This window comes from Benincasa hispida, chromosome 1 (genome assembly GCF_027475165.1).
Source record: "Benincasa hispida cultivar pf3 chromosome 1, pf3_genome.v1.1, whole genome shotgun sequence".
NCBI lineage: Eukaryota > Viridiplantae > Streptophyta > Magnoliopsida > Cucurbitales > Cucurbitaceae > Benincasa > Benincasa hispida.
Window position 1 is genome coordinate 8,111,643 of NC_143478.1, and position 16,591 is coordinate 8,128,233.

Consider the following 16,591-nt stretch of genomic DNA (forward strand, 5'->3'; position numbering starts at 1 on the left):
TTTTGTTTTTTAAAATTAAACCTATAAACATTACTTTTATCTCTATTTTCTTTATTTATTATCTACTTTTTACCAATTGTTTAAAATACAAGCCAAAATTTGAAAATTAAAAAAGTAGCTTTTAAAAAGTTATTTTTGTTATTGAAATTTAGCTAAGATTTCAACCATTGTACTTAATAAAGATGTAAATGAGGAAGTACGCTCAATTTTCGAAAACAAAGAAAACGAAATAATTACCAAACGGGGACTTGGATATTCAAAATTATAGCTACTACAAATAAATTTCTTAAAAATAAATAATTAAAGAAAAAACTAGTTATTATTATTTTAGGCCAAAAAAAAAAACCTAGTTTAGTTGGTTATATGTCCAATAGCAATTAACTTGTGGCCCATTAGACATTTTTACACTAAAAGCCCAACCCAAAGTGACTATTTAAATGACAAGTTCAACTTCAAAGGGCACTTATTCCAGCCACATGTCTTAAAAGTGTCCATCCTAAGCCTTAAACAACCTAACTTCAAAGGCCCAGCCCAATCTAACTATTTTCCCATTTCTATTATCATTTAAAGTTTTAAACATATTAGATAAACACTCGAGACAGTTGCAAATATAGTAATCATATCTAAAGTATTAGCAAATATAATACAATATAAAAAAGTTTGCAAAAACAGCAAAATTTAGATCCAGTTGTTAGAGTATGTGATAAACTTTGTCGCTGATAGACTTGAAGATATGTTGCGTTAAATATTGATGAAGAATAATGTGCTCCTACAAATTTTCCTAAATTAAGTGCAAGTATAAACTTAATGAAGGTGTCTTGGTGAGAACCAAGGTCGAACAAAGGAACTTTGTACTTAAAATAAATATTAAACTTAATGATTGAAATGGGTGCATACATAGGTTAATCTAATGAATGCGTTGATAAGTGTTTGTACAACTAAATTGATGAATTAATTACAAGTGATGGTGAAAATGGAGGAAGGTGAATGGTGAAAGTTGTAGTAGAGATATGATGCGTTGAATGTGAGTGTGTGATGGTGATACGTTGAGTGATAGAAATACAACACAGATGAAGCAGTGTGCGTAAAAAAGGGGTTGAAACTTAGTCGATGAAGTAGGGGTATGAATGTTTACTAATATTCTCTTAAGTAATGCATAAGTATCAGTTTATGTCTTTAACTTATAAAATGATGAACTCACCTCCTAGTGTTTCAAACCACATTTACCACATCTCTAGAATGCATGCTTAAGTTAATTTTGACAAAAAGAGAGTTGACTTTATCTCTAAAGCTATTTATTTTTCTTATTTAATAAGTTCCACAGCCACTTGCTCTCTCGAATAGTTTGCTATTTCTACTTAAATCGATTGGTCATATGGATTCAAGCAATGGATTAAGCACACATCAAACAAGATGAACTTCACTTATCAAAACTTACGAGAATGCTAATTCATTATTCCCAACTCATTAAGAAGTTAGTTGCTCATGATGGAGAGAAATGAAAACATTGATGAATGAGAATAAAGAGTTTCTCAATCTCAACATCTTAATTCAAATTCAAAGTAAAAAGAAAATAGAGTAAAATATAGAGATGGAAGTGTCAAGCCATCAATTGCATTGTCTTGCTCCCTTTGGCTCTGATGATGGTTGTTTCACTGTAGTGATAATGGAGGTTAATGGTGCTCTCATCCTTATTAAAGAAGAAGTCTAAGCTCTCGCTCAAAGTTCCTCAAAGAGAAGTTGAGAGATTGAAGATAATGGAGGAAAGAATTAGGCAGAGTTTCGATCAATCTCTTGACAAAAAGTCTGACACTTGAATTGAAGATCAATGGGTTATTTATATGCATCAAGTGGGAGGTTTTCAATTTCTTTCTAATGATTATCTGACACCTCTGCATTTAATTCCATGCCCTGCCATGCCGATTTCATTGCGTCACCGATTCATCTATTCTACGACGAATATCTCAAATCAACTGCCAACTTACATCTTGATTAGGCTATCACCGCACATGCGTTTGTTGTTTCTGTCTCTTCATGTTTTAGTTTAACACATGAGTCTTCTTTGTGTGCAAGATGATGTTGATATGATCTTTTTGTGCGTCCAATGGTTGCAGGTTTTATTTCTTTGTTAAATTCAGCCTCTTTTCATTAATCTTGCATTCAAATGTGTTAGATTTTATAATTTTTAGTTATTATGTTTTGTAGTTGCTTGAACACAAAGTTTACTTATTTACATGATTTTAATTTCAAGTTAATGTATTTTTCACTAATTATTCTAAATAAAGAGCTACAATAACTTGTATTTCTACAAGTTTTCACACCCCCAAGTTTAGATCAATGCTCGTCCTCGAGCATTTATTCAAAGGCTTAGCGTACATCTCAACTCAAATTTATGCATTAACTTAACCTTTCAACATGCTTCCTAGTTTGAAATTCATAGACCAGCAACTAATTTCAAATTCTTATTAACTTTTCTATAAAAAATATTTCCTAAACTTTAAATGCTGTAGACTCATTCTCAAAATTTTCTTACTCATTTTCATGCATTCTTATTTCTTCTTTCAGTAATGCTCTCATGGTTTATAAACATAAAATCTCTCTTTGTTACTTTTTATTTTACAAAGTACACTTTATTAATAGATATGTGTTGATTCGGATTACCTACCTTCATTTTGGTTTGCCCTCACGGATGTCATATAGACGATCAACTACGAGCAAGTGTCATTTTCAACTTTAACTCTTGTCTTAGCTAAAATTTTATTTTAGCTCAAACATTGGAGTTGCATAATTTATTTGTTTCGTTTCTGCATTGATCCTAGTTTACCCATCTTCGTTTTGGTTTGCCCACACGACCTTCATGCAAGCATCCAACTATGAACAAGTGGCATTCACAACTAAACTCTTAACAAGCTGGTTTTCCTTGCACTGACAGTGGAGTTTTTATTTTATTTTAATTTAATTTAATTTTTATAAGAAATATAAGTAATAAAGAGATTTCTATGAATTTGAAAAGATTAGCTCAAACCTCTCCTACCCCAAATTTTGAAGGCAGCAAAGTCCTCACTTTGAAATCGAGTTATGAGATTTCCTTAGAAAAATTTTGCAAAAGATGTTTAAGGTAAAGCTTGCGCACATAGTACATTCAATAAATGTTTCCTAAGGAATTGATCCCAAAACTTTATACTAATGCCTATCTTGAAGAATCTAAAGATTGGTCAGCATAAGTATTATCATTGAGGTCATAACGCAAATGCATAAAAATAAGGAGAAACACTAAGGCACAATAAATAAGTACAAGAGATAAATATAAGGGAAATTAGAGAAGAAAAATGTATTAACTTGAGATTGTATTCATTGTAAATAGTGAAATACAATGCGTTCAAAATTACAAAATATAGAATAAAAAGAAACAATAAACACAAATACCCTCAAATTAATCTTCCCCAATGTCGGTATCATCGTTGGGCCCAGGCGGAGCATTTTCATCTAGAAATATTAGGGGTTGCTGGAGAGATGAAGGAATGATAGGAGCTGGAATGCACTGCACAAAAACTTCATGAATGTAATTCATCAACGCACAAAAATTGCTCATTTTGCCTCTGAGCCTGACATCGAGAAAATTCCCTACTCTGTTTGTTGTCACATAAGCTGATCTTGCTGCAGCATTTGTCGTTGAGCAATTTCCCTCAGCTCATTATGTTGATGCACGGATGCATCATGTTGGCGTATAAGTGCTTCTTGTTGATGACCCAACAAGCCAAGGCACCCACACTTTACATAATTTGTCTGGGCCAAGTATTAGTGAGATAAGAAGATACTTGACGCAGGTAAATGAAGCACGTTGGCACAACTTTCCTCACGAACCCAATGCTGATTATGTTGATATGGATATGGATGAGCTTTACCAATATTTGCATGATGAAATAAACTTTTTTGCTGGTAGACTTGAAGATGCATAGAATGAGGCAAGTGACAAATGAGTAGGAAGACGGGTGATTGAGGGCATGGAATTGGCATGGATGGTGAGAATTATGATTTTTGAAGTTTCTTAACAAATTGTTAGAAATGATAAGGTTAATAAATAATGAAGATGATGGTGATTGAAGTTAATTATTGGAATTGAAAAACTTAACAAATAGTTACTTGATATTTAATGAAATAAAGTTTTACTTAGAGAACAATGTTGAGAAAATAATAACTTTTGAGGACAAGCTTTCTTTCTCTTTCAAAGCATGCACACATATGGGGAAAAAAAAAAGAAAACTCATACCTTATCAATTAGAAACTAAGCTCCCTTTATAAAGAGATAGGAAGCTTAGACTAGACAACACTTGTGACATTTGAAGAGACACGTTAAAACACATCATAAACAAAATATCTACATATAAGGGTTTATAGACACCTTATTACAAAAGATGACGCCTTAAAAGCTTATATGACGTCTATATATTTTGATGTTTTTGTCTTAGTCTACTAGTATGTGAAATGTTTGTCCTCTAGGTATCTTGATCTGTTGCTTTTGTTTATGTGTGGATGTATGTTAGAAACGGCAGGACCCTCAAAACGACGAACAATAAACCGTCAAGGCACGGCGGTCAAGCAAAGAGAAAAACCTATAAAACAGAAACTCGTTATAGGCTGAGTCGCAGAGCTCGCTCTCTTTAAGACATTTCGTGGCTCTGCCCTAGTGTGCAAGCAGGTCTGAAAAATGCCACATCGTCTCCAGGATAAAACAGCAAAAAAAACTAATCGAAAATGCGCCGTTACTGATCGGAACACACACCCTTGCTAAACTCACTGATCGGAAAGCTAAGATGATGGAGGAGAATTGTACGTTTTCGAACTGCTAAAGGCCAGGCCTTTTATAGGCCTTCAGCGTCGAACCGTAGGGAGTGAAAAAGGCTTTCCACCTCAGAACGTGCGCAGACGGAACGAAATTGGAGGACGAATGTGGACGGATCGGGCGGATGAACGCGGAACGAACTGCGGAATGCGAATTGGAGTACATAAAGGAGACTCCCAATACCAAATTTTCCAATGTGGGATTCTCCAACCAAAAAGATTGGTTCCCTCTTGTTTTGAAAGTTAAGTTTTCACCCAACAACGTGAGACATGAATTATGCAAATTTGTCTTATTCTTCTTATTCTTGGACATTGGATATAGCTTCTTCTTGAGTGGTAGTAGAACGAAATAAAATTTGTTAAATGATATTATTAAGCTCATCTTCATATGTCACTTGAGCAATGACAACCATCAATCTTGATTTTTGAGTCATAAATTAATGGCTTTCTTAAAACTTGGATTTCTATTAATGATAGACTCTATCACTGATAGATTTTGCTATATCTATAATTCTTTAAGAATGTTGAATTGATGGTTTTTTTAAGACTTGACTTTCTACTAATGATAGATTTTATCACTGATAGATTTTGCTATATTTACATTCCTTTAAAAATGTGGCTATACACGTAATTATTAGTCTTTAAAAGTGCAAGCCCTTGCAATTATCTTAGATCTCTTCCACGTTTGTTGTCGTTGCAAGCCCTTTGCTGGGCTTGACCTTCGAAACATTTCTCTTGACTTGGTCTTGCTTTTCAATCTAACTTGTGTAAAAGATCCTCGTACTAGTGTGATGTCAAGCCTACCACACTCCAATGACTAAGTTAGTGTTGGAGCGTATAGATCAGCTAAGCATACAAAAAGTAAGTTCATGGCTCTTTTTTAGAGATTACTTACCCTTCCCCTTTGGTGTTGGCGCATGGGGCTATTTATAGGCTCTCCTCCAACACTCGACTTTGATTACGTGTAACACCGACGATTTCGGGGTTGTTTTTAGTGCTCGAGATTACAGGGTGTTATATTGAGTGCAACTCAAATATTTTTTATTGGCATATATTTACCGGCTCGATCGGTTGACTCAAACTCCAAGGACTGACTTTTTTTAGAATATACATTCCTCTTTGCCTCCTCATGATACCCTATGGGTTTGGGCCCATCTAGAGATGTCTACGGGGCAAGGTGTTCCCATCCCCGTCTCTGCCCCCTATTCCATTCCTCGTCCCCACGAGTTTTCCCGCGGGGAACGAAGTGAGAATCAGGTTCCCTACGGGGAAAAAAATTCCTTACCTTTATTTTTTTCTGACAATTCTTTTTTAAATTTCAATTAAAAATATTTTTTTATTTACAATTTCTTAAACATTTTCAATACAATTTTCATTTTAATGAAATATTATCAATTTTGCTAATAAAAATAATAATACATATGCAATTTGAAAAGTGTTGGGTTTTATGTCCTAAAAACTCGCAATTTGTAAAATGATAAACATTTTCTATTATAAATATACTTGTTATTGATCTCATAAATTGTATGAAAGTCTAAATCCAGTCAACTAAGATCCATGACTATTGTATGAGTACTTGAACTTTATGTGGAGACATAAAAGTGGATTGAGTTCAAGTAAATAGTCAAAATGATCTATGGTACATGAATGAGGTTGGGTACCTAGTGACGGTAGATTAGAAGTCAAATTACTCGACAACTAAAATCCCTTGGACGCGATATGCGATGCATGTTCTTAAGGTGTGCGTTGATAGTCATGCGTCGATGGTCATGCGTTGGAATGATTATGTGTTAATGGATGTATGCGATGACCATGCGTTCTGTCACAAGTTTTCTTGCGCTCATGCCAAGTATAACGCAAACGCAAGTTTCTCGGGTGATCCGAGGTCAAACACAGGGACTTGTAGCTAGCTGAATGCGGTAAAGTGCATGCGACGGTTAAATAAAAGAATGGATGGGAGGTTGCTAAGTTAACACTACTTCTACTCCTAGCTAACAGACAACGCAATGAGAATGAAAATGAGAGGTAGAAACACGAAAACTCTGACATGAAACAAATGAATGGGAAAATGGATAAAATGCGGAGATGATTTCATTGCAACCCTTAAGAGTGATCGCAAGGGCAACCCTAGTCAACGCAAGCCATGCGATCATGCTACACACACTAAAAGCCTAAATCTAGGACGCATGTGGTATGTATGCATAAATGTCGAGATGACCGTATATATCCACCATATCCTACTTCCTGGAAGTAGCCATTGTCCTCTCCGTAGGGGGCATATGCTATGTAATAACAAATGAAGCTTATTCCTAAGCCTCCATTCTTGCTTATGCAAACCTAATCTAGCCCTCTCGAGCATCGATTCTAACCTATCTCTCTCGAGTCTTAAGTTCTTTCTTTAGACTCTCTCTCTCGAGTAGCTTTAAAGGTGTGATGGGCGCATAAATAAGATAAGGTAACCACACAAACTTGGTTGACGCAAGATTATTCCTATCTTTAGTGAACAATGAATTACATTGCTTAATGCGACCAACCATTTACCCTCCCAGGCAGTTGGTTGTTGCTGACTTTACTCATAGACAAGTAATGCGTTAACCTATAGATGGGCGTTGCCACAGCTTCACACTAAGCAAATAAGGTTTTCTCACATACTCGCACAACGCACACCTCTAAGTGGTTTGTTACATGCTTCATATCTCTAGTCCACATGATTAAGTATACGATACTCTAACAATCTTATTAAGTGATGCAATGAAAGTTAAGGATGCTAAGTAAAGAAGATGGAGATGAAATTAAAGGAAATACATAAATGCATTGAACACATCATGTGTTCATTCCTTAATCACAAAATGTATACAATACAATATAAGAAAAGAAGAGAAAATGAAATGACCGGCTGGAAGCAATGACTTACTTCCAGCGGATGTGCGTCAAGGCTGCCGGTGGTGCCATGGTTGGGCGGTGGAGCTGACTCTCTCGAGATCTAGCTCCGGTCGAAGGCTCTGATCGTCACTCGAAATGGATGAAGGAGGTGAAAAACTCTCAAACTTCTTCTCATGCATTTGTCTGGATCGCAAGGACAACCCTGGGTTGCAGGGGTAATCCCTGGACCGCTGGGATAATCCCCGGATAAGTTGGAATTTTGCTCATCGGCTTTTATTTATAGAGCTTGGATTGCCGACAGCATTAATGGACTACTCTAATTCTGACATTCAGCGCGTTTAGTCCTTTCCTAAATCTCTGCTGCTAATGGCGTGGTAGGTGAAATGTCAACATCATCTTTTGATTTTCTCGAGGTAGATGCGTTGATGCATTCATTCCACCAACCTTGCGTTGATCCCATTAGTTTGCGTTATCGCGTAGCCATAATCATTCAGTGACTGCATTCTTTTAATACCGCAACTCTACACGATGACCGCAATCGCTTGACGAGCGCAATTCCCTTGCGATGGACGCATAAGGCTGATTATCGCAACATCCATGCGTTGATCGAACGCGTTTTCCTTGCGATGGAGAGTTTCTCTGCATGCGGTCATCTATGCGGTGGTCCGGTTTTCGCATTTTCGTCCACTTCCTACATTAGCTGCAAAAATAGAACATTAAACGCATAATAACGGGTTAGCTGAGATTCAACATGTTGATCTCTGCAAGCTCATTTTCTCGTGAATTCCTATCATAATTGTCGCATATTCTGCTTAACGACCTTCATAATTCTAAGTAAAAGGCCTAAGATGACATGCATTTCTGCATGTCATCAGTACCTTATTCTGGTAACACTATTGGATGCGGCCTACTCTGTAGTTGTTACAAAGAGTTGTAAAGTGCTACATACGATGTGATCCTAATTCGTACATGTTATGACATGAGAAGTGAGAGCGTCCTATGCAATGAGTTTGAATAAGATCAGGACCAAGAAATAAGTCACTCTTACTTTATAACGCTGTTTACTGTCTAAGACTGACTATTTCACCTATATAACCTAGGTTAACTCGATCTTAATCCTGAGCTAGCTATGAACTCCTGTTTGTTCGGGATTATCCTTTGATCTGCAAACAGTGAGAGTAGTTCAACAGCATTGCTCAATAAGCTTACCATTTTGAGGATAAGACCGGATGAATTGTTGGGGACATAGCCTTGCAAGATGGAGTTCACGCCTACTCAGTTTAGGGATAGGAGAAAGGTTGTTCTCTCAAGTACTGAATCCAGGTCTTGAACAAGGGGCCCCACCCTCTCACTAGCCTGAGAGAGTTTGGTTTCGTGATTGGATAACAAACCAGTTGTTCATTAGAGGATCAGAAGGGACTTGAAGAATAAAACGTAATCTCGGGGGTAAAACAGATATTTGACCCAACCGTTATTACGAATAACCTGTGAAGGGTCGACTTGCTAATTATGGTTAAATCATGTGGACATAATATATCTATAGTGAGGGGAGTGCAACTATGAGCGTTAGTGGAGTAACCCAGTAGTTAACGAATGGAGATTAATTTGGTTTAATGAGTTTAGCCAATAAATCTCAGATCGTTGGAGCCCATGATCTGTAGATCCTTAAGGTCCCCCTACTAGCTCGTAACGGACTAGCTCTAGAATAGCATGATAAGTTAATTTGAATCGTTCAAATTAGAATTAAGGGAATTAGTAATTATATGAGATATAATTACATGTTTAATGTTAGAACTAAATGGAATAGGAGAATTTATATATTTAAATATGATTTAAATATATAAAGATGGATATGTGTTAAAATTAATTTAATATTTGATATTAAATTAATTAAGTTTTATTTAATAATTAATCTATGAAATTAATTAAATTTTCATTTTTAAAATCAAAATAGATTTTATAAAATAAAATTTTGATTTTTAGATAAAATTGAAAAATTGGAAAACAAAACACACAAAATGGAAAAAAGAGTTTTTCCATTATCCATCACCTAAGTAGCTCACACATGAAGCAATATCTTGGTCTTGTCTTCTCCAAGCATGAGCTGCAACTCATGCAACTCTTCTCTTTGCATGTTGATTTGCAATATAATGAAGAGATTGAAGTGAAAATCAGGCATGCAATCTATAGAGAATTTTAGAGAAAATTCGGGTTAAAGAAAGGGTTCTTCAACAAGGTTGCTGCAATGAGCTTTTCTCCTTCATCCCTTGATTCAAACTTGTTTTGAGTCCCACAACTCAATCTAGAGCACCAAAAGAATAGTGGGGAAGATCTTGAGGTGGTCTACAATAAGATTTGGAGAAGATTGCAGCTAGTGAAGGAGCTTTGAAGAAGTTCTACAAGAGGTATGTCTTGAAACTCGTTTTTTCTGCAAAAGCATACTTTATATTTTGCCAAAATTAGTGAATTTGAGTGCTTAGATGATCCTTGTGCTTCCGCTGCTGTTGATACAATTCTAAAATTGGTATCAGAGCATCAAATAAGCATTCAATTTGGTTTAATTTTGGTTTAGTAGGTGTTTTATATGAAAAATATGAAATTGGTGCACTAATATGGCTTTCTGAGTTTTGGTGTTTAATTCTCTTTAATTTCTCATTTAAATTTGCAATTGGCTATGGCTTGATGAGCTTTAATGTGTTCCTAAGAGTCTATAATTTATTTGGAGTCATTAGGTTTTAATTAAGCTGTAAATTGAAGAAACAAGCGAAAAGGTCGAGTTGCAGTTTCAGAAAATTAGCCTATGTTCTTATCGTCGTTGAGCTTTAGTAGCTAAACGATCGTTTAGCTTCATGCATTAGACGATGTGAAGAAAAGCTAAGCGATCGTGTAGCTTTGGGCGTTGATCATTGAGGTATCCTGTGCTAGACGATCGTGTACCTGCGGGAGCTAAACGATAGCATTAAGCAATCGTTTAGTTTTGGCATGGGAACTAAGCGATACTTTGAGTTTACTATACGATGGTACTATGCAATCGTTTAGCAACGATGCATTCTAAGCGATGCGATGAAGTGTTACGCAAAAAACCGCCCAAACTTTACTTGGAAGAATCCACAACAAAACTTTCAATCTGTGGCACAAAAAGAAGGGCCACCAGGGTTCTTTCAATGTAGCAACGGTCAACATAGCAACCAAGCAAGTAGCTCACAACAACCACCGCAATCTTCTTCCCTAGAAGGCCTATTGAAGCAATATATAGAGGAAAATGAGACGGCGCTTCAAAGTCAGGCTACGTCCATCTGCAACTTTGAATTACAAATGGGCCAGATTGAAAATGAGCTAAAAAATAGACCGCAAGGGGCGCTGCCAAGTTCAACCAACCTTTCACGCAACTTAGGGGATTCAGGTAAGGAGCAATGTCAGGTTGTGACATTGTACAGTAGAAAAACTATGGAAGGAGAAAAGAAGGGGTAGAACAAAGCAACCTCCATCGCAGCTAAACCTAGTGTGGTGAGTAGATTGATGTGGAAACTAGTGTGTAATGGTAGAGAAAATGGTGGAAAATTAGAAGAAAAGAAGAAATTTGGAAGCTTAACTTTTGGGGGAAAAACTTGAAAATTTTGGCTAAGTATAAAATTATGTGATGGATGCGTTGGAAAGGGTTGTAATGGATGCGTTGGTGGTGGTATGCGGCTGAAGGAAGGAAAGTTGAAGTGATGCATTAGAAGGCTGAATGGCACAAGGGTAGGCGAGGACGTAGGCAAGGCATGCGCTGGAGTGTGGCATGCGTCGATGCACAGCGCCTTGCCAAGTGCCCATGCATCGAGCGCCCATGTTGAGCGACCATGCAGTGATACGACCATGCCAAGCACCCCTGTTGAGCGCCCATGCGTCGAGCTCCCATGCCCAGCGCCCATGCCATATGCCCATGTGTCGGTGACCAGCGCCCATGCCAAGCACCATGCGTCGATGCGAAACGCATCACTCGAGTTGGATGAAACATAAAGATATGCAGTGATGCTAGAAAAAGAGATGGAAAATGAAGAAAGAGGAAAGAAGAAGAAAGTAGAGAAATGAGAGCTGGCCCCGACGCGTCGTAGCCACGCCCATCTGACGCGGATGAAAGGCCTATAAAATAAAAGAGAGTATCAAGGAAGAGAAGGTTGATACTGGAGGAAGAAGAAGAAGAAGAAGAAGAAGAAGAAGAAGTTACACCCAGACCTGAGGGTGCAACGCGTGAAAAAGGCACAACCATTGGAAAATGAATTGGAAGAATATGCGCCCGCGAGACAAGGGCGAAGGAAAAATAATCTCCAAAAGGAGTTGGAGAATGAGTTAAGAGAGTTGGCTAAAGAGGCAAGAGAACACGCGACAGGGAAACGCGAGGTAACGGAGGCGTTATCTAAGAGAACCACGGGAAGGAAGCGTCAGTTTACTGACATATTAGTAGAGAAAGGTTTCTTCCCTGAACACCACCCATTGCCAGTTTATATCATGGAAACCATCAACACACTAGGGTGGAATCAATTTTGCGTTGGGCACGATCCTGATAAATGAAGTGTTCAACTTGAATAGTAATCCTGACGTAGAAGGAAACTGCATCTTAGAGCAACCAACGCCTGGTCAATTGGAAGATGCATTGAAGATAGTGGCCAAACCTGGAAGTAACTGGCAGACATCAAGGAATGGATCAAAGATGCTTGCTTCCAGGAATCTGAACCCAGACGCTAACATATGGTATTATTTAATCAAACATAGCATCATGCCTACAACGCATGATGAAACGTAATCTAGAGAACACGTCTTGGCCACTTACTGCATAATGCAATGCATCCCGTTGGATATTGGGAGGATTATACAGGACCAGATCAAGGCCATCAAGAACAAGCCTTGAGGGCAACTATATTTTCTGTGGGTGATCTGCGCGTTATGCGAATGCGGGGGCATCCCTATGAGGGATGAATATGAAGAAGTCGATGTTCTGATAGACATAAAGGCAGTAAGGCATCTCCTTCGAGGATCACAATATCAACCAACCTTACCTGCCAAAGAAGTGGCACGTAGACCTCGACCAACAAAACGCACCCCCAAGAAAAGACACGTCATGGTAGTTGAACACGGCGATGAAGCTTCAGAGAATGAAAAATGTGAAGCTGAGCCAGAAGCTTTGGCTGAAGAAGCGCAACCTACACTTGAACTTTTCCATGACTCACCAATAGCCCAGCTAGAAGAGAGTCCTGAGCAAACGCATCAAGAACTTATATTCATAGATCAGGACCTCTCTCACTCCATTCCTTCGCCCAACAAAGTCCAATCCAAAATTTTGTGCCGCCTCCAGTGATCTTTGAGCCAACTGGGTTAGGGTCCAGTAACACAGTAGCATTTGAAGACTCAGTTGGACGAGAAGAACCAGTACCCAACGCAACATAGACTTGGAGGAGTTGAAAACATTCATCAGTGATCAACTCCAACTGTTGGTCGCATCAATTAAATATCTTCAACAACAAAACCAGGTATTAAGGGATTACTTGAGGCAACAGACAAGACGCATGCAAGACCAATTTGTCTACACAATGCAGTATATCAATCAGGTCTTGCTGGGTATGTTTGCCTTGCCTCTGTTACCAACCCATCACAGAAATCCCTTGTGCTTCAAGGACGAGAACCCTAAAGAAGAACGTAGAGATGCATCGCCAAACCTCTATGATTTCTCTCCAGGAATCATAAGGCCTCCCTTAGACAGAAGTAGATTTGAAATGAAACCGGTGATGCTGCAGATGATCCAGGCTGCTGGTCAATTCGGAGGAAGGCATGGCGAGGATTCGCACGTCCATCTCCGAAGTTTTATTGAAATCTACAATACTTTTGTGTTCCCGAATATCTCTGTTGAGGAGGTTCGACTAATGTTGTTTCCATTTTCTCTCTGTGATCAGGCTAGGAAATTGGCTTACTCACTCGAACTAGGAGAGATCACTTCTTGGGAGCAAGTGGTGGAGAAGTTTATGAAGAAGTATTTTCCACCTACAGAAAATGCCAGACAAAGAAATCTTATTACTAATTTTGAACAAGACATTGATGAATTGCTTAGCGATGCCTGGGCGAGGTTTAAGAGGTTGGTCCGAGATTGTCTGCATAACAGGCTACCAGGTTGCCTACAAATGGAAATTTTCTACCACGGTTTGAATCCTGCTTCGTAGACTGCTGCTAATGCGACAGCAGCTGGTGGTCTGCTTGACAAGACTTATGATGAGGCGAAGAATATCCTGGATCACATCTCCAAGAATCATGAAGACTGGAGGGAGAGCGACCAGAGATTAAGACTCAAAGATCCTGATGCAAATAACGGTGTTATTGTTTCATTATAGAACCAAATGACCGCAATGATAAATTTGATTCAAGGAATGGCGATCAGCAGCCCAACACCGTAAGGTGGGCAAATCAACGCAATAAGTCAAAACACCGCAAGGTATGCGACTTGCAGTGATGGGCATGTGATGGAGGATTGTCCACAAAACCCACAGTCTATATATTTTGTAAAGAACAACCCTTTTTCCAACACCTACAACCCCACTTGAACCGGGCTGGACGATTTTGAACCGGACCAACAAAGCCTGAACTAGACCAACCACAACCATTTGAGGCTGAACCGGATTGAATCTTGAGTAAACTAGTCGAACCGGTTACTCTCGGCCCAAGCTCAATATGTTGTTAAGGCCGATCGTGTAACGCCTTGAGGTAATCGTCTAGCGCTGTCGCCTTGGGTTGAGAGGAAGTACACGATCGTATAGTGTTTGCTGGAAGCTAGACGATCGTTTAGCTCTATCACATAGGACTAGACGATCGTTTAGTTCCATCGCAGTGCAATCGTTTAGCTCTATTGCATAGTACTAAGCGATCGCATAACACCATCACCCAACGCATTCAAGTCATCGTTTAGTATCCGTCGTAGCTAAACGATCGCATAGCTCCATCATATAGAACATCATCGCATCGCATAGCATTTCTCTACATGATCGCTTGCTTCGCAACCAAACTATCGCTCAATGCTATCGCTAGCACTTTATCGCATTGCTTAACGCATATCATTGGTAAACGATCGTATAGCACCATTGTTTAGCAAAATCAATGAATCGTCTAGTTCCTACGAATAAAACTAACCGATCGCGTAATGCTATCGTATAACAAATGAATGCATCGCTTAACTCTCGTAGGTACATGATTGTTTAGCGTTCAACATCACAACGACCAGCGCATATTACTAAACAATTGTATAACTTTTCTTCTCATCGTGTAACGTCTGGAGCTAAACCATCGTTTAACAACTGGACCTCAGCAATAGATTTAAGCCGAAGCTGAAAACTCTGGAACAGCAATTCGACCTTATTCGCTTGTTTTTTCAATTACATCTTAATTTCAACTCTAATGACTCCAAATAAATTATAGACTCTTGCTAACACATAAATTCTCATTAAACAAGAGCCAATTACAAATTTAATTGAGAAATTAAAGAGAATTAAAATGCCAAAATAGAGAAAACCATAGTAGTACAACTATTTCGTATATCTCATGAAAAAACACCCACCTTGCCAAAATTAGACCGAATTGAAAGCTTAAAAGATGCTCTGATACCAATTGTTAGAGTTAAACAACATGCAGCGGAAGTATCAAGGATTCATAAGTATTCTAATTCACTAATTTTGGCAAAAACTAAAGCATGTTGTTCAGAAAAATGGGTTTTCATAACATACCTTTAAAGAACTCTTCAAGAAAATCGTTTGTTCAGCTGCTGTCTTCATTTGATATCAACGTGAACCACCTCAAAGCCTTCCCTACTATGCTCTTGAAGCTTTAGGCAGAGTTGTGGGACTCAAGAACAACTTGTAGATGTGGAGAAACAAGGGAAGCTCACAGCAGAAAGTTGAAGAAGACAACTTCTTCTTCACCGCGATTTTTCTCTCAAAATTCTGTATTCCTCTTCTTTTCCAACAACTCCAATCTACTTTATATATTAAGATGAATGTGCAAAGAGATGGAGTGCATGGCTTGCAGCTCATGCTTGGAGAAACAAGTAGAGAAGATCATGGTTTGTGTATGAGCATAAAGATGATGATAATGGAAAAAACTCCTTTTCCATTATGTGCAACCCATGCAAAAAAATTTCCATTTTAATTTTAAAACAAAAAATGACTTTTAAATCATTTTAATTTAAAAATTGATTCTCTTGAATTAATTTCATAAAATAATTTAAAAAATAATTAATTTAATATCAAATATTAAGTTAATTTTTACACAATAATTATTTTTATATATTTAAATCATATTTAAATATTTATTCTCTTATTCTGTTTAATTTGAATGTTTCAAATTAATTTCTCAAGCTACCCTAAAGTGTACCCATTTACGAGCTAGTAGGGGGACCTCGCGGACCTACAGATCATGGGCTCCAACGATCCGAGATTAATCGGCTAAACTCATTAGACCGATCTAACCCCCATTCGTTAACTAATGGGTGATTCCACTAAAGCCCATAGCTGAACTCCCCTCACTGTAGATATATTATGTCCACTCGATATAACCATGATTAGTAAGTTAACCCTTCACAGGTAGCTCGTAATAACGGCTGGGTCGAATCTCTGTGTTTACCCCTGAAATTACCTCTTATTCCTTAAGTTCCACTGATCCCCTAATGAACAATTGATTTGTGATCCAATCAAAAAATCTTAACCCTCTCAGGCCAATGAGAGGGTGAGACCTCTTGTTCAAGACCCAGAATCAGCACTTGAAGAGAACAACCTCTCTACTAACCCTAATCGGATAGGAGTGAATTCCCTCTTATACCCTATGTTCCCAACTATTCATTCGATATTAT